Source organism: Pseudophryne corroboree, chromosome 8 (assembly GCF_028390025.1).
Source record: "Pseudophryne corroboree isolate aPseCor3 chromosome 8, aPseCor3.hap2, whole genome shotgun sequence".
NCBI lineage: Eukaryota > Metazoa > Chordata > Amphibia > Anura > Myobatrachidae > Pseudophryne > Pseudophryne corroboree.
The window spans coordinates 99,223,028-99,242,671 of NC_086451.1; the positions used below are offsets into that span (position 1 = coordinate 99,223,028).

Consider the following 19,644-nt stretch of genomic DNA (forward strand, 5'->3'; position numbering starts at 1 on the left):
GGCCTAGGCCGACGGACGCGGCAAAGCCGCTACTCACGAAACTGGTACAAATACTGGCAAATGGACAGGAACCCCCAATGTAGCAGACACAGGCTCACAGAACCGGAGGACAGGCAGAATCCCAAACGACAGACCGGTGGACACCAAGAAGCCAGATACTCGATCAGGCACAGACAAAGCCACAGGACTTCTGGACAGGAACGCTTCACGGCAGGACACTGGATCAGACACTGGAACAGACACCGGAACAAGGCTGGAAGCAGCTAGACAGAAGCTGCTAGACAGAAGCTCAGAAACTCAGGAACTGACAGTAACTAGCTCAGAGCTATCACCGGCGTCTGTGTATTGCACTGAGCCAGAATATAACAGAGAGCCCTAATTAATTATGTTGTGCAGCTGCCCTGTTGCACGACTCCAAACTGACAAGATGCAATTAACAGACAGGTGAGGCCAAACACATGGAAACAGGCTGCAATTACACAGACTCACCACCGGCAGCAAACAAGAATCTTCTAAACCAGAGCAAAGGGAAATCCTGGCCTGCAAGAGAACATAAAATACATAAACGGAAAACAGGAATGAACCACTACCTGTGGTTCATAACAATTTGTGGCTTGCTGGAGGTAATTTTGCAGGGCTCTGGCAGTGCTCCTCCTGTTCCTCCTTGCACAAAGGCGGAGGTAGCGGTCCTGCTGCTGGGTTGTTGCCCTCCTACGGCCTCCTCCACGTCTCCTGATGTACTGGCCTGTCTCCAGGTAGCGCCTCCATGCTCTGGACACTACGCTGACAAAGCAAACCTTCTTGCCACAGCTCGCATTGATGTGCCATCCTGGATGAGCTGCACTACCTGAGCCACTTGTGTGGGTTGTAGACTCCGTCTCATGCTACCACTAGAGTGAAAGCACCGCCAGCTTTCAAAAGTGACCAAAACATCAGCCAGAAAGCATAGGAGCTGAGAAGTGGTCTGTGGTCACCACCTGCAGAACAACTCCTTTATTGGGGGTGTCTTGCTAATTACCTATATTTCCCACCTGTTGTCTATTCCACTTGCACAACAGCATGTGAAATTGATTGTCAATCAGTGTTGCTTCCTAAGTGGACAGTTTGATTTCACAGAAGTGTGATTGACTTGGAGTTACATTGTGTTGTTTAAGTGTTCCCTTTATTTTTTTGAGCAGTGTATATATATATATATATATATATATATATATATCAGTTAAGGGATACTCAACCTATATATATATATATATATAGAGAGAGAGAGAGAGAGGGAGAGAGAGAGAGAGAGAGAGAGAGAGAGAGAGAGAGAGAGAAAGTAGTACTGTATGACTTATTTTCTTGTCCTTAATGTTAATTCTAGTAAAACTTATCCTATCAATTTATTAATACAAGTACTATTAAAAGAATGTAATAAAATTAGCTCCTGCCATTGAGAAGGTAGCTAGCTGTTGTAGCCTCATTGAAATTTTTTTCCCATCTCTCCCCCTCTTCCCAGTTCTATCTTCCCTGCCCCCGTTTCCTTATCTGCCACTCCTCTTTTCCTGTTTCTCTCTACCTTAACATGTATCTTCCCTGGCTCGTTCTCTTCACAGCTACCTCTTAGATGAGGCTTCAGGCCCTTGGTCTATCATAAAGGAGGGAAGCTTAGATAACATAGGGGAAGATTTGTCAAAACTTGGAAAGAGATAATTAGCTTCTGTCATTTTACAGATTGTGTTTGAAAATAGGTTGGTACTTTATCTCTCCAAGCTTTGATACATCTCCCCCATTGTGTGGCATTAGTACTGTCAGTTTGGAGCCATGAGCGTGGGCATGTATACACAACTGTCGGGCATTTAACATAGGTATTCTGCAGGTGGGAAATAGGAATACTACGAAATTAGAATTTTAATAAACCTCCCCTAAGGGTCGTGGCCACGGCAGCAAGGGAGTAAGACACGGTCTTATCCTAACTGTCCATCCTGCTTAGTGTCCAGGCTTACATTTGAACCGTGTCCGTCGCCTGTGTCCTTGTCACGCTGCCAGTGAGCTGTGAGGTCGCCCTTCTATTTGGCGTTACAGCAGCCCTTTGTGGATCACGGTCTGCGCATCCCGGGAGTCTCCGTAGTGGTTCCGGACTTCCGGCTACGTGCCTGCCGCCTGCCTGACTCCCGCTTCTGAACCTCAGCCTGCCACTCACCTGCATCCTTGGAGCGCGGTTTGACCTCCATGCAGGGGGGATTCCGCGCTGCCTGCGCCCTGCACTTCACTGTGTGGATTGGGGAGGGGAGGCCTGAGCACCCGGCGGCCATCTTGAGGGAGAGTGCTTCTCCCTGTCAGCGCACCCGATCTGCTACCCTGCTATGGCTATCCTGGGTATACAGAGATCCTTGCAGCTCTATCCAGTGCAGTGCTGTGCACTCTCAGTAAGTACACATTTCTTTCTGCCTCCACCCCGGCTCATCTATTCATTTATACTATTACCTGCCTGTGCTGGACTGGTGGACTGTTGCCCTGATTGTACCCTCATACTGCTGTGCCTTCTTTTGGGAATATCCTTCTTATTGGCCTGGGATTTTTACCTGCACATCTCTACAATTGCTGGGAGTATTTTATTTGTGCACTATGGTGAAAGGAGGCTCTGCTGCTGCCAAACTGGAGAAATTTGCCAGACAATCTGCACCTCAAGCTACTTCCTCCCCGCCCAGGCCTGACCGGTCTGCCCTAGCTCCTCATCTCCTCCATCTCTCCAACAGGTGCTTGAGGCTATTGCGGGCAGTGAGAAGTGTCTGTCTGACAAAATGGAGAAGGTACAGTGCGATCTCTCCTTACTACATCAGGATGTGCAGCGTTTCCGAGAACGAGTTGGGGAGGTCGAGACCCGTGTCTCCACGCTGGGAGATATGAATGGTCCTCTAAAGCAGACTGTTTCCTCCTTGTCTCAGCAAGTTTTCTCGATCCAAACTAAGCTTCTGGATATGGAGGGGCGTCTGCGTAGGAATAATGTCAGGTTCATTGGTCTACCAGAAAAGGAAGAGGGTACACATCCTGAGGAATTTCTTGAAACCTGGCTTAAGGAATTATATGGCGCTGCCTCCTTTACTCTTCAGTTTGCAGTTGAACGTGCTCACAGGATTCCTTTCAGGCCTTTACCGCCTGGGGCCCCACCGCGCACATTCATCGCAAAGTTTTTGCATTATAAGGATAGAGACGCAATCCTTCGCCTCGGACGCACTAAAGGCCAACTCACCAGGAATGGGGTGACGATATCCGCATTCCCTGATTTTGCCGCAGATGTCCAAAAACAACGGGCTCAATTCATGCCTATCAAGAGATGCCTCCGAAACCTTAACCTCTCTTATTCCATGCTCTTCCCCTTCAGACTTAGAGTCGTGGTGTATGCCACTGTTCGGGAGGGTATATGGGGTGGGGGTAGTTGGGTTCTGGGATTGTTCTTCTTTATTTTTGTTTTTTGGCTGACTCTGTACTTGTTCACTGCAACTATCTATATGCTCTGTCTCATGATGGAAGGTCTGTGTGTGCTCCCCAAAGTACCTTTTTCTTTTTTTTTTCAGTTATTGCTATCCTTGCCATGTATTTTGCCATGTGTCCTCCATGTCTGACTTACGCTTTTTAGCATGGAATGTCTGGGGTCTAAACGATAGGGTGAAGCGCTCCTTAGTCCTCAAGATGGTTACGAAGTATGACCCAGACATTGCATGCCTTAGTGAAACACATCTAGAGGGTAGCAAGCTGTTATCGTTCTGTAGGGGTGTATCTGTTTTAATAAAAAAACAGTACAATTTGAATTAATGTCCCTACAGACGGATCCCCATGGTAGATTTGTTTTTATAAATTGTAAACTGTACTCGCAACCGACTTTTATATTAGCTGTTTATGTTCCTCCGATCTTTTCGTATGATGTTTTACAAAAGGCAGCCATCTTTATAGCCTCCTCTCCATGTACTCCTGTTATCTGCCTGGGTGACTTTAATAACCTCTTAGACCTTTTTCTTGACAAATGGAGAGTACACCCCACCTCTGCAACTGGCAGTGGCCCCTCGAAATTTGCAGGATATATCGACAGTTTAGGCTGGGTAGATGCATGGAGAACTCGTAACCCATTGTTACAGCAATTTTCTTGCTTTTCTAGGACACATGGCTCTTTCTCCAGAATCGACCTGGCCTTAGTCTCACCTTCGCTTCTTCCCAAAATTACTGATATTCATTATGAGTCTAGGGGTGTTTCTGACCATTCACCTTTATTGCTGTCGCTCAATGTTGAATGCCAAAGGGTTCACTCCTACTGGAAACTTCATACATCATGGTTAGCACAGATAGGTGTTAATGTTGATTTGATGGGACAGTGGGAGGGGTATGTTGACACTAACCTTGGTTCTGCCCACGTGACTGTTGTCTGGGATTCGTTTAAAGCCTTCTTACGAGGCACATTTATTAGAAGTATTGCTGTCATTAAATCATCCCGATGGCACACTGAGAAAGACCTAGAGTCTGATTTTCGGGAGTTGGAGGTGCAATACTTGAGGGACGGTTCTCCCACTGCCAGTGCTCGCTGGCAGTTGGCTCAATCAGCTTGGTTGGCCCACCTGGCAGATAAAAATTCCAGGAGCCTTATGTTCCGTGCAAATTCCCTATATATGCATGCTGACAAGCCTGATAGCCTATTAGCCCATTTAGTCCATTATGAACGCCCTGGGACTGTTGTCACACAGCTGATTGACCCTACTGGTGCTACTGTTACTACAACGCCTGATATTGTACATGCTTTTATGTCTTTTTATAAGGATGTCTATAGATCCAGGCTGTGTTGCTCTGACCAGGAAATATCCGGCTGCTTATTGACAGTTCCTCTCCCTAAATTGACAGCCGATGCTAGTGCCTTTCTGGATGTTCCTATCACTATTGAGGAGATTTCTGCTGCCGTCAGAGCTTTTCCGAATGGCAAGGCTCCAGACCGTAATGGACTTCCCATTGAGTTATATAAACAATATATTGATATATTTGCCCCAAAACTTCATGCTTTATATTCAGAGTTAGCTAGCTCTGTTACTGATCTTTTCATGCAATAGAACCCCAATCAGTATAACCCATATTTTTGAATTGTAACACCAGCCATGTAAGTCCCCCTTTAAAAAACGTGCCGATGGACTCAGACATCACGACCCATCTCCTCACACATTACCTAGCTGATCGACGCATACAAAGGGAGTGCAGTCACTCCCATCCTTGGTCCTTGTTTTTACCTACTAACAATGACAGTGCTACCTACCAACAGGCAATGTCTAAACCTTTATCTGTAAATGTGAACCCTTTTTAAAGTTACTCCTTTGCCCTGTCTAGCCAGATAACATAAGGACTGGCAACCTATCCCTTCTTTAAGATGGCGCCGTCTAACCCTTACTATATTATCTGTTATTCCCTTCCTGCATTGTTCCTGCCCTCATCCCTCGATGGACATTACGTATGATGCGCCAGAGCGGGAGCAACCCTGTCCCTGCCCCTTCGCGTCCACTATCCAATAACATTGTTCCTGCCCTCATCCCTGAATGGACCTATGTACATTGTATATGACGCGCCAGAGTGGGAGCAACCTTGTCCCCGCCCCTTCGCGTCTACTTATCCAATAACAGCTACCGTAAGCTGACACACCCACGTCCCGATTGGCCAGGACGTGCCTCCAGACAGATGCACCGGAACGGGAGTCTCTCCACTCCCGCCCCCCGCGTCTGGTCAGATACCATCAGCCATGATTGGCTGATGCCTAATTCCCAGCAGTTTTAAACCCCTCACCATGATTTACATCTCAGATCTCGGAAGTGAACAAGCCCGCATAGGCGAAATGCGTTTTCCATGGAGGGACCACTCCATGGAAGGACCTGCTGGCACCAGCCGTCTCTAGGATACGACACCCCAATCATTCTTTTGGACTGTCACTTTTGGAGCCTCGTAAGCCTGCACCCGTTGGGTGAATAGCATTTTCAATACCCACAGATGCATACCCACATCTGATACATATTTATGTATATGTGATTATTGTATCTAGGCATGTTTATAGAAATTTTTTCGTGCATTCCCACACCTGACACATATTTATTCACATGTGATCTTTGTACACACATTTTTTCACATGTGATTTTTGTATTCAGGCACAGTTATTTAATTTCCTGTGCAGCAAACAGTCCATAAGTGTCAGTGATCAGTTTGAGCTATAACCTACATGCTGCCCAGATTAACAGTGTAAAGTATAGTCTATCCATCAAGAGATACCAGTAGATATAGAGCAGCTTTCCGTCAAAGTGACAGGTACCACACCCCCTTTCTCCTAGGGCACGCCCCCTTTAATATTAAATTATAGTGTTTGATATCGCTTTTATAAAAAAATTTGATATAAAATTTATAGAGTTCGATATTAAACTGTATTAAAAGATAATGGCTTTGAAAAGAATGTCACGTAACACCAGCCGCAGAATGTCACGCAACGCGGCGCGTCAAATCAAGCAGGTGAAAGATGCATATTACACAGTGTTAAAACCAGGTAGTTTTAGCGGCATTGATAAATATTATGGGTCGGTTAAAAATAAATTTAAAAGATCCGACGTAAGAAAGTGTTTACAAGAACAAGACGCATACACGTTGCACAAGCCGGCAAGAAAAAACTATAAAAGGAACATGATTTGTGTATCGGGTGTAAATCAACAGTGGCAATGCGATTTGGTTTCGCTGATAGATCTGTCAAAATACAACGATGGTATTAAATACATATTAACAGTCATCAATATATTCAGTAAGAGGGCATGGGCTGAATGTCTGACCGCTAAGAACGCCGCAACAGTCGCTAATGCTTTTGAAAAAATATTCCAGCGGGGTGCTGTGCTGATGAAGCTACAAACCGATAACGGTAAAGAGTTTCTAAACAGAAACCTAAAAAAGGTGTTAGAAAAATACGTTATTAATCATTTCACGACCAATAACGATGTGAAAGCGGCTGTTATAGAGCGCTTCAATAGGACTTTAAAAACACAAATGTGGCGCTATTTCACGGCAAAGAATACATACAGATATAGAAGATATATAGACGTTTTACAAGACTTCATACGCAGCTATAATAACACATACCATAGAACGATTAAGTGCGCTCCAAATGATGTGAATGACTCTAACGCATTGAGTGTCTTCAAAACGACCTACGGTGATTACTTTAGAAGTAAGAAAGCCCCCATTTGTTTAGGAATCGGTGACCACGTCCGTATTTCTAAATATAAGGGCATATTTCAGAAAGGCTACGAACAGAGTTTTTCTGAGGAAATATTTGTTGTACATAGTGTGAACACTAAAGGGCTTAAGCCACTTTATAAGTTGACAGATCTGTACGGTGAAGTTATAACAGGTAGTTTTTACCCCGAATAGCTTCAAAGCATACCAAAAAACTATAACAGGGTTTACAAAGTGGAAAAGGTTTTAAAAAATAAGACGGTCAGAGGCCGTACCAGCAGGCAGTAGAGTATTTAATCTAGAAAATCTATTTTTAGGTCAAGTGCTGAAAACCGTTATAGCCTGCTTTGTGGATAACGAATCATTTTCAGGAATCCATAACCGGAATCCCCTTTGCTTTGAACATAAAAATGTAAGTTTTGCGTCCCTTTATCTGGATGGAATACCGCACCCCGCCAAACCATTTCAACCCGACTTTGAACGCGGTAATGCTGTAAGAGAGTATATGTCACTCATACAGATCACAAATAAACAGAAATCTGACAATGGTATACTGATTGACCGCGAAGAGTACCTCAGAGGCTACATGCTATTATATATATTATATAAAAAGATCCAGCTCTGTTTTTGCACATTCGACGGACTCGTGGTGTATGAAAGACATGTTTAAAAAATATCACCAACGGAGCGCTTCGGCTTTCTCTTCTTCTTTGAGTTGCGTCGTCTCTGGTTTTTATTTAAAAAGGGTATGTCCCAAGGCGGAAGCGCTATCATACGCTTCCGTTTTCTTTTAGACACGCCTTTTCTTGTATATATTAGTCCTGAACCATCTTGTTTTGCTTGGTTCGCATCGTGTATCTTATTCACCACGGCCGTTGTGGCTTGTCCGATAACATCTTTCGCTATATTACGTGTCGCGGTCTTCATATGCGGTTTAGCTAACTCTAAACCTCTCCGGAAAAGAGGAACAGCTTTTCTGAAAAGGCTTCGAAAAATACAGCCTAAACCGCAGCCGTACATGTACGCGCTGCCGTGAAAACCTGGTAATCCATTACCGGCTTGAGATTTATAATATTGCGCGTAGAGACCCGGATCGCCATAATTTTTAACAGCGACCATTCTGGTTAGTTAATAAAATTCAGTTTTGTGGCGTCTGAAGTGTAGCTTCACGATCGCTTTCCCAAACTTAAATGCCATGTTCTCGTTCTGGTCGTTCTTTATCTCTATGGCTATCGTGTCAAAATGTGTTTTGCACAATGGTACGTAATCGGGCTTCTCGTATCGTATTGTGATCACCTCATTGTTATAACCCTTCATTTCAACAGTGCGAAGTGGCGGTACATAACTATCCCCGACCCGCTGGTGTTCGATAATGTCTGTGTACATGTACATCGTATATTGGCCGCCTTTGATGTTGGCGCATGTTTTAGAAATCTTAGTTTTAGGTTGTAAACCCAGTATCCATGTCATCTTAGAACCGGCGTGGATTTGATACAACCGATTACTGTCGCATGTTACAACGTGTGCAAACGGATCGTACGTTAGTCTTAATCCAACGTCCAGTTTCAGTTGTACAATTTCAGCGTTGATTACGTTCAGTAGCGCTGCGATTGTTTCATAAAAACCCGGTTTAATGCACAAACTCGCGACTCTCGCCACCGGCTGATCCGCCGTTCCATCCCATGATAATTGCAGTCTACAATCTTGTAAATCCAATGTATTCCACGTGTGCGGATATTGTATCTCAGTAAGAGCTACTTCCCATTCGCCATTTAAGTCTATCGGTTTAGCCAACTTTGTCGTATAGTTAGAAATCTTATTTTGCGGGAAAGTAACCGCTGAGGCATTGCTGGGTAAGGTTATGTAGAACGACTTGTCATCCATCGCTTGTCTTGTTTAGATAGTGATGAGCTTTATATGTCTTTTATCACCGATGCCGCGACCCAACTGTTAAATTTTGCGGGGTACCCGCGCCACTTGACTAACGCGTATTTTCGGCCTCTGACCGTCTTATTTTTTAAAACCTTTTCCACTTTGTAAACCCTGTTATAGTTTTTTGGTATGCTTTGAAGCTATTCGGGGTAAAAACTACCTGTTATAACTTCACCGTACAGATCTGTCAACTTATAAAGCGGCTTAAGCCCTTTAGTGTTCACACTATGTACAACAAATATCTCCTCAGAAAAACTCTGTTCGTAGCCTTTCTGAAATATGCCCTTATATTTAGAAATACGGACGTGGTCACCGATTCCTAAACAAATGGGGGCTTTCTTACTTCTAAAGTAATCACCGTAGGTCGTTTTGAAGACACTCAATGCGTTAGAGTCATTCACATCGTTTGGAGCGCACTTAATCGTTCTATGGTATGTGTTATTATAGCTGCGTATGAAGTCTTGTAAAACGTCTATATATCTGTATGTATTCTTTGCCGTGAAATAGCGCCACATTTGTGTTTTTAAAGTCCTATTGAAGCGCTCTATAACAGCCGCTTTCACATCGTTATTGGTCGTGAAATGATTAATAACGTATTTTTCTAACACCTTTTTTAGGTTTCTGTTTAGAAACTCTTTACCGTTATCGGTTTGTAGCTTCATCGGCACAGCACCCCGCTAAAATATTTTTTCAACAGCATTAGCGACTGTTGCGTCCGTTCTTAGCGGTCAGACATTCAGCCCATGCCCTCTTACTGAATATATCGATGACTGTTAATATGTATTTAATACCATTGTTGTATTTTGACAGATCATATCAGCGAAACCAAATCGCATTGCCACTGTTGATTTACACCCGATACACAAATCATGTTCCTTTTTATAGTTTTTTCTTGCCGGCTTGTGCAATGTGTATGCGTCTTGTTCTTGTAACCACTTTCTTACGTCGGATCTTTTAAATTTATTTTTTACCGACCCATAATATTTATCAATGCCGCTAAAACTACCTGGTTTTAACATTGTGTAATATGCATCTTTCATCCGCTTGATTTGACGCGCCGCATTGCGTGACATTCTGCGGCTGGTGTTACGTGACATTCTTTTCAAAGACATTGGGGGTCATTCCGAGTTGTTCGCTCGTTATTTTTTTTCCGCAACGGAGCGATTAGTCGCTAATGCGCATGCGCAATGTCCGCAGTGCGACTGCGCCCTGTAAATTTGCTATGCAGTTAGGAATTTTACTCACGGCATTACGAGTTTTTTTCTTCGTTCTGGTGATCGTAATGTGATTGACAGGAAGTGGGTGTTTCTGGGTGGAAACAGGCCGTTTTATGGGTGTGTGTGAAAAAACGCTACCGTTTCTGGGAAAAACGCGGGAGTGGCTGGAGAAACGGAGGAGTGTCTGGACGAACGCTGGGTGTGTTTGTGACGTCAAACCAGGAACGACAAGCACTGAACTGATCGCACTGGAAGAGTAAGTCTCGAGCTACTCAGAAACTGCACAGAGAAGTCTTTTCGCAATATTGCGAATCTTTCGTCCGCAATTTTGATAAGCTAAGATTCACTCCCAGTAGGCGGCGGCTCAGCGTGTGCAAAGCTGCTAAAAGCAGCTTGCGAGCGAACAACTCGGAATGAGGGCCATTATCTTTTAATACAGTTTAATATCGAACTCTATACATTTTATATCAAATTTTATATAAAAGCGATATCAAACACTATAATTTAGTATTAAAGGGGGCGTGCCCCAGGAGAAAGGGGGTGTGGTACCTGTCACTTTGACGGAAAGCTGCTCTATATCTACTGATACCATTGCTACTTCTCAGCTTAATTGTCGTTAGACTTATATGTAATTTATCTCTAGACTATAATCAGCAGTGCATTAATTGCACTTAACTCCATCTACAAGTTTGTTTAAAATTGTGTTTAATTCATGAATGATTTCTGGTTATAATAATATATGGTGTCTCCATATACTGTAGGAGAATATATGTCTGACTCACACATGTTTTATAAATCTGCCTGACGTTGGAGATTAATTAGGAGCTCTTCACTCCTATAAGACTCACCGAATAATTACAATAATAAAAAATATATTTTTCTTATAACCTTTTTCTGGCTTACTATCTTTCCGTGGACTCTGATCCACGATCCAGGGTGCACGGCGCCACAGTTGTGGTGGGTGTTGCACCTTGCCTAACGGGGAAAGCAGATCCACATATTACTCTCTCTTTTCCTTTAAAACTATATCCTCTACCGTTCTTATATAGGTGCACTCTCATTGGTATACAGTTCCTCTACTATCATACCACGCTGCCAATGCCCGATCTCGTTCGATCTTGGAAGCCAAACAGCGTTGGGCGGGGTCAGTACCTGGAGGAGACTTCCTGGGAATACCCGGTATTGTAGAGTAGGAATCATTCCCTTTATTTAAAAGGTGAACACCAACAGCAGTATCACCACTAATCTCTTTTTTCCTCCTTTTGCTCTGTCAGTTCAGCGTCAGGCTTTGATAATCTAATCTATATATACCTAAAATATGTGTGCATTCGGAGTAACTGGTGACCATCTAAGTGGCTCTCTGAAGATACACCAATTACACACTTTTTTTTATCCTTCCTCAGTCCCATTAATACAGAATTTCTGTACTGGTCAGGAGAAACGGGTGTTAGACAATTAAGTGTCTACAACCTTTCTAATCACTTTCTGTGTAAAACAGACCAGAGCATTTTAAAAAAAATTCCTCTTTATTCACATTGTGGATCACGTATGGGTAACGATTTTAATTTTGAATAATAAACAGATGTTTTAAAAATATTTCCTTTATATATATTTGAAGAATTTTCTTCCTTGTATAAGAGTGCGCCCACACAAGAGCTTTCTTTCTCTCCCATTGCTAGTAAAGACCACGCATATCCAGATTCCTATAGGCCAATTTCCCTTATTCCTACAGACGCCAAGAGCATGGCAAAGGTTTTAGCTATCAGATTAAATACAGTTATATCTACCATTATACACCCGGACCAATCTGGTTTTATGCCAGGCATGTCTACATCCATTAATCTATGTTGTATGTATACCATACTTCAGTCTCCACATGTCTACCCTTCTGACTCGGTCCTGGTCTCCCTGGATGCGGCTAAGGCATTCGATAGTGTGGAGTGGCCGTATCTGTGGGAGGTTATGAGAGCCATGGGCTTTGGTCCTAAGTATATTCAATGGATCAAATTGTTATATCAACGACCTTGCATCACTATCTCGGTGAAAGGATATGTCACATCCCATTTTACACTATCTCGTGGCACCAGACAGAGGTGTCCCCTTTCTCCCACGTTGTTTGTGTTGGCCATTGAGCCACTTGCTGCATGCTTAGGTCTCATCCAGATATAGTGAGACTGAATACAGGTACCAGAACTGACAAGGTGGCTATTTATGCAGATCTCCTTTTGTTTTTACACGATTACGTGCTATCTGTGCCCTTGGTTTTGCAAGTTATTGATAACGTTGGTAAATACTCGGGTCGCTGCATAAACTGGAACAAGTCTCATATTATGCCAGTGGTGGTTCCTCCTCCCACTGTACCGAAGCTTTTCCTACCTTTGTGCTGGACTAATCAATTTAAATACCTAGGTATTCAGTTTACAAATAACCCTTCTGAGTTTGTCCCTTTGAACTTAGATCCCATAATGCAACATATTATACAAAAGACTAAGGTTTGGTGCAAACTCCCTTTTGTGGTGAATCGGCAGGGTCAATCTGGTCAAAATGATATGGTTACCCAAAATGTTATATATACTTTTACAATCCCGGTGTATGTATTCCCTTAATTTTTTAGGAAGTTGGGCAGTGTGCTCTCCTCCTTGGTCTGGACCAACAAAAGGCCTAGAATTCAACTGGCTACTCTCACTAGGTCCCGACTAGATGGGGGATTGGCACTCTCCGACTTTCAGTTGTACTACTATGCTGCTCAAATGTCACATATACGGACATGGTTACAGGATGTTGATGTTTGCTCTTTACATTATGTGTTCATCCACTGTTACTACCCTGAACTCACTCCACTGCAGGTTTTACAGAGTGGAAATATGTCTACATATTCTCCCCTCATTGTTTTCCAATCTGTGAAAATCTGGCGGGCACTCCGTAAATTGGCTGGGTTTGCGGGTTTAGATCCAGATACCCCCTTTGGCATTCTCATTGGCTTCCTGAAAAGAGCACTTTTGATGGATGGACGGCATGGGCCCCTAGGGTTGTCGTATCCATTTCTCAGGTGTACTGTAATGGTGTATTGAAATTATTTCAACAACTTAAAGAGGAATTTAACCTGCCTAACTCCTTTTTTTTATCGGTACCTCCAACTCAGGAATGCATTGCAAACACAATTTAGGGACTCCCCGCCTTCTATCACTGTGTTTCCTGCTAATACCTTTATCCTCAACCTTGGGCGTACTAAGACTTATTCTTATCTTCTTGCTCAATTCCACACTGATCCACTCTCCCGCCTCCGAACAAGCTGGGAGATTGACTTGGGTCCTATGGATGATGAGGAGTGGGATCTTGCTAGGGAATACCCACGTACAGCTACAAAGTCACTCAGGTTTCAGCAGATCCAGTTTTATATTCTACACAGGACCTATATGACCCCTATGAGACTGAGCAGGATTGGAGTTGGTCACTCCACATAATGCCCTAAATGTAACACTTTCCCGGGAACTTTTTCGCATTTAGTTTGGGATTGTAGCGTATTACAAGTATTTTGGGAGGGGGTCAGGTTGATTCTGGAAGATACGGGTATCCCTTCAGTGGTACTTACTCCGAAACTGTGTGTCCTTGGAACGGGTGTATCTGACTCCCTCTCTAAATGGGAGTGATTATACCTATATAATATGTGCGCATTAGTAAAAGTTTGCATTGCTAGGTTGTGCATGGCGTGTGCTGGACCCACATTATCAGCCTTTAAAACATTGGTTAATGATTAGAGATGTAAACCGGACATTTTTAGGGTTTTGTGTTTTGGTTTTGGATCGGTTCCGCGACCGTGTTTTGGATTCGGACGCGTTTTGGAAAAACCTCCCTGAAATTTTTTTGTCGGATTCGGGTGTGTTTTGGATTCGGGTGTTTTTTTCCCAAAACCCCCTCAAAAACAGCTTAAATCATAGAATTTGGGGGTCATAGTATTATTAACCTCAATAACCATAATTTCCACTCATTTCCAGTCTATTCTGAACACCTCACACCTCACAATATTATTTTTAGTCCTAAAATTTGCACCGAGGTCGTTGGATGACTAAGCTAAGCGACCCAAGTGGCCGGCACAAACACCTGGCCCATCTAGGAGTGGCACTGCAGTGTCAGACAGGATGGCACTTAAAAAAATTGGCCCCAAACATCACATGATGCAAAGATAAATTAAAGAAAAAAAGAGGTGCAAGATGGAATTGTCCTTGGGCCTTTCCACCCACCCTTATGTTGTATAAACAGGACATGCACACTTTAACAAACCCATCATTTCAGCGACAGGGTCTGCCACACGGCTGTGACTGAAATGACTGGTTGGTTTGGGCCCCCACCAAAAAAGAAGCAATCAATCTCTCCTTGCACAAACTGGCTCTACAGACGCAAGATGTCCACCTCCTCCTCATCGTCCGATTCCTCACCCCTTTCACTGTGTACATCCCCCTCCTCACAGATTATTAATTCGTCCCCACTGGAATCCACCATCTCAGGTCCCTGTGTACTCTCTGGAGGCAATTGCTGGTGAATGTCTCCACGGAGGAATTGATTATAATTCATTTTGATGAACATCATCTTCTCCACGTTTTCTGGAAGTAACCTCGTACGCCGATTGCTGACAAGGTGACCGGCTGCACTAAACACTCTTTCGGAGTACACACTGGAGGGGGGGCAATTTAGGATGCGGTCACTCATATAATCCTCCACCATTCTTTCAATGGTGACAGAATCATATGCAGTGACAGTAGACGACATGTCAATAATCGTTGACAGGTCCTTCAGTCCGGACCAGATGTGAGCACTCGCTCCAGACTGCCCTGCATCACCGCCAGCGGGTGGGCTCGGAATTCTTAAGGGGGGTACTCACGGAGCGATATTCTAAGCAATCTAACTAGATTGCTTAGAATTTAAGCAGGATCGCTCCGTGTGTAGCCCCTACAGAGATAGCGATGCACAGCTCCACGCATCGCTATCGCTGGTGCTAGATTGGGCTGCCGTGCAGGCCAATCTAGCGGGACGCTCATTTCACCCTCTGGGTGAAATGAGCGCCCCCCCCCCCCCCGTCTCCCCCCCCGCATGCTCAGCACAGATCGCGCTGTGCTGAGCGGCGGGAGAGATGTCTGCTGAGCGGTTCGCTCAGCACACATCTCTCCTGCATCGGCCCGTGGGTACTGGGCTTTAGCCTTTTGCTCGCAGCCCCAGTTGCGGGAGAATGTGAAGGAGGAGCTGTTGACGGGTCACGTTCCGCTTGACTTGACAAGTGTCTCACCAGCAGGTCTTTGCACCTCTGCAGACTTGTGTCTGCCGGAAAGAGAGATACAACGTAGGCTTTAAACCTAGGATCGAGCACGGTGGCCAAAATGTAGTGCTCTGATTTCAACAGATTGACCACCCGTGAATCCTGGTTAAGCGAATTAAGGGCTCCATCCACAAGTCCCACATGTCTAGCGGAATCGCTCCGTTTTAGCTCCTCCTTCAATCTCTCCAGCTTCTTCTGCAAAAGCCTGATGAGAGGAATGACCTGACTCAGGCTGGCAGTGTTTGAACTGACTTCACATGTGGCAAGTTCAAAGGGTTGCAGAACCTTGCACAACGTTGAAATCATTCTCCACTGCGCTTGAGTCAGGTGCATTCCCCCTCCTTTGCCTATATCGTCGGTAGCTGTATAGGCTTGAATGGCCTTTTGCTGCTCCTCCATCCTCTGAAGCATATAGAGGGTTGAATTCCACCTCGTTACCACCTCTTGCTTCAGATGATGATGGGGCAGGTTCAGGAGTGTTTGCTGGTGCTCCAGTCTTCGGCACGCGGTGGCTGAATGCCGAAAGTGGCCCGCAATTCTTCGGGCCACCGACAGCATCTCTTGCACGCCCCTGTTGTTTTTTTAAAAATTCTGCACCACCAAATTCAATGTATGTGCAAAACATGGGACGTGCTGGAATTTGCCCACATGTAATGCACGCACAATATTGGTGGCGTTGTCCGGTGTCACAAATCCCCAGGAGAGTCCAATTGGGGTAAGCCATTCTGCGATGATGTTCCTCAGTTTCCGCAAGAGGTTGTCAGCTGTGTGCCTCTTATGAAAAGAGGTGATACAAAGCGTAGCCTGCCTAGGAACGAGTTGGCGTTTGCGAGATGCTGCTACTGGTGCCGCAGCTGCTGTTCTTGCTGCGGGAGGCAATACATCTACCCAGTGGGCTGTCACAGTCATATAGTCCTGAGTCTACCCTGCTCCACTTGTCCACATGTCCGTGGCTAAGTGGACATTGGGTACAACTGAATTTTTTAGGACACTGGTGACTCTTTTTCTGACGTCTGTGTACATTCTCGGCATCGCCTGCCTAGAGAAATGGAACCTAGATGGTATTTGGTATCGGGGACACAGTACCTCAAACAATTCTCTAATTCCCTGTGAATTAACGATGGATACCGGACACACGTTTAACACCACCGCAGCTGCCAAGATCCGAGTTATCCGCTTTGCAGCAGGATGACTGATGTGATATTTTGCCTTCCTCGCAAAGGACTGTTGGACAGTCAATTGCTTACTGGGAGTAGTACAAATGGTCTTCCGACTTCCCCTCTGGGATGACGATCGACTCCCAGCAGCAACAACAGCAGCGCCAGCAGCAGTAGGCGTTACACTCAAGGATGCATCGGAGGAATCCCAGGCAGGAGAAGACTCGTCAGACTTGACAGTGACATGTCCTGCAGGACTATTGGCTTTCCTGTCTAAGGTGGAAATTGACATTGAGGGAGTTGGTGGTGTGGTTTGCAGGAGCTTGGTTACAAGAGGAAGGGATTTAGTTGTCAGTGGACTGCTTCCGCTGTCACCCAAAGTTTTTGAACTTGTCGATGACTTCTGATGAATGCGCTCCAGGTGATGTATAAGGGAGGATGTTCCTAGGTGGTTAACATCCTTACCCCTACTTATTACAGCTTGACAAAGGCAACACATGGCTTGACACCTGTTGTCCGCATTTCTGTTAAAATAATTCCATACCGAAGAGGTGATTTTTTTTGTAATTTGACCAGGCATGTCAATGGCCATATTCGTCCCACGGACAACAGGTGTCTCCCCGGGTGCCTGACTTAAACAAACCACCTCACCATCAGAATCCTCCTTGTCAATTTCCTCCTCAGCGCCAGCAACACCCATATCCTCATCCTAGTGTACTTCAACAGTGACATCTTCAATTTGACTATCAGGAACTGGACTGCGGGTGCTCCTTCCAGCACTTGCAGGGGGCGTGCAAATGGTGGAAGGCGCCACCTCTTCCCGTCCAGTGTTGGGAAGGTCAGGCATCGCAACCGACACAATTGGACTCTCCTTGGGGATTTGTGATTTAGAAGAACGTACAGTTCTTTGCTGTGCTTTTGCCAGCGTAAGTCTTTTCATTTTTCTAGCGGGAGGATGAGTGCTTCTATCCTCATGTGAAGCTGAACCACTAGCCATGAACATAGGACAGGGCCTCAGCCGTTCCTTGCCACTCCATGTCATAAATGGCATATTGGCAAATTTACGCTTCTCATCAGATGCTTTTAATTTAGATTTTTGGGTAATTTTAATTAACTTTTGTTTTTTGGATTTTACATGCTCTCTACTATGACATTGGGCATCGGCCTTGGCAGACGACGTTGATGGCATTTCATCATCTCAGCCATGACTAGCGGCAGCAGCTTCAGCACAAGGTGGAAGTTGATCTTGATCTTTCCCTATTTTACCCTACACATTTTTTTTCTTCATTTTTTAATGTGCAGAATTATATGCCAGTAATATATCAATAGCAATGGCCTACTGTACTGTACTATATATGTATACTGTTGGTCACCAAAATGCTGCACTGTAATACTAGAAGCTATAGAAAAGTATATATATTATTGTATATATCAGTACAGAGCGGTGTAACTGTGACACATGTGTCCTGACAAGCAGTATAGAAGCTATAGAATAGTATATATATTACTGTATATATCAGTACAGAGCGGTGTAACTGTGACACATGTGTCCTGACAAGCAGTATAGAAGCTATAGAATAGTATATATATTACTGTATATATATATCAGTACAGAGCGGTGTTACTGTGACACATGTGTCCTGACAAGCAGTATAGAAGCTATAGAATAGTATATATATTACTGTATATATCAGTACAGAGCGGTGTAACTGTGACACATGTGTCCTGACAAGCAGTATAGAAGCTATAGAATAGTATATATATTACTGTATATATATACATCAGTACAGAGCGGTGTTACTGTGACACATGTGTCCTGACAAGCAGTATAGAAGCTATAGAATAGTATATATATTATTACTGTATATATATATATATATATATATCAGTACAGAGCGGTGTAACTGTGACACATGTATCCTGGCAAGCAGTATAGAAGCTATAGAATAGTATATATATTACTGTATATATATATATATATATATCTATATCTATATCAGTACAGAGCGGTTTAACTGTGACACGTGTCCTGACAAGCAGTATAGAAGCTATAGAATAGTATATATAATATTACTGTATATATCAGTACAGAGCGGTGTAACTGTGACACATGTGTCCTGACAAGCAGTATAGAAGCTATAGAATAGTATATATATCTTCTTCATACTAGTAGTTTAGGAGTCTGCTGACAGTGTCCACCAGGTCCGTCATTATATTATATACCTACAGTAGTAATATATTTAGTATATTATCTATACTAGCAGACGCAGTACGGTAGGCCACGGCTGTACCTACCTCTGTGTCGTCAGTGCTCGTCCATAATTGTATACCTACCTACCTGTGGTGGGGGTTTTTTTTCTATCTTCTTCATACTAGTAGTTTAGGAGTCTGCTGACAGTGTCCACCAGGTCCGTCATTATATTATATACCTACAGTAGTAATATATTTATTATATTATCTATACTAGCAGACGCAGTACGGTAGGCCATGGCTGTAGCTACCTCTGTGTCGTCAGTCACTCGTCATCCATAAGTATACTAGTATCCATCCATCTCCATTGTTTACCTGAGGTGCCTTTTAGTTGTGCCTATTAAAATATGGAGAACAAAAATGTTGAGGTTCCAAAAATAGGGAAAGATCAAGATCCACTTCCACCTCGTGCTGAAGCTGCTGCCACTAGTCATGGCCGAGACGATGAAATTCCATCAACGTCGTCTGCCAAGGCCGATGCCCAATGTCATAGTACAGAGCATGTAGAATCCAAAACACAAAAGATCAGTAAAAAAAGGACTCAAAAATCTAAATTAAAATCGTC

At 44.0% G+C, this 19,644-nt stretch overlaps 1 long non-coding RNA gene and 1 pseudogene across 1 annotated transcript in view; both read left to right on the forward strand.

Annotated features, from left to right (window-relative positions):
* Nucleotides 1–19,644, forward strand: part of LOC134947528 (uncharacterized) — a 158,206-nt gene that overhangs the window by 46,096 nt on the left and 92,466 nt on the right. The window lies entirely within an intron of this gene.
* LOC134951164 (5S ribosomal RNA) lies at nucleotides 11,436–11,552 on the forward strand (annotated as a pseudogene).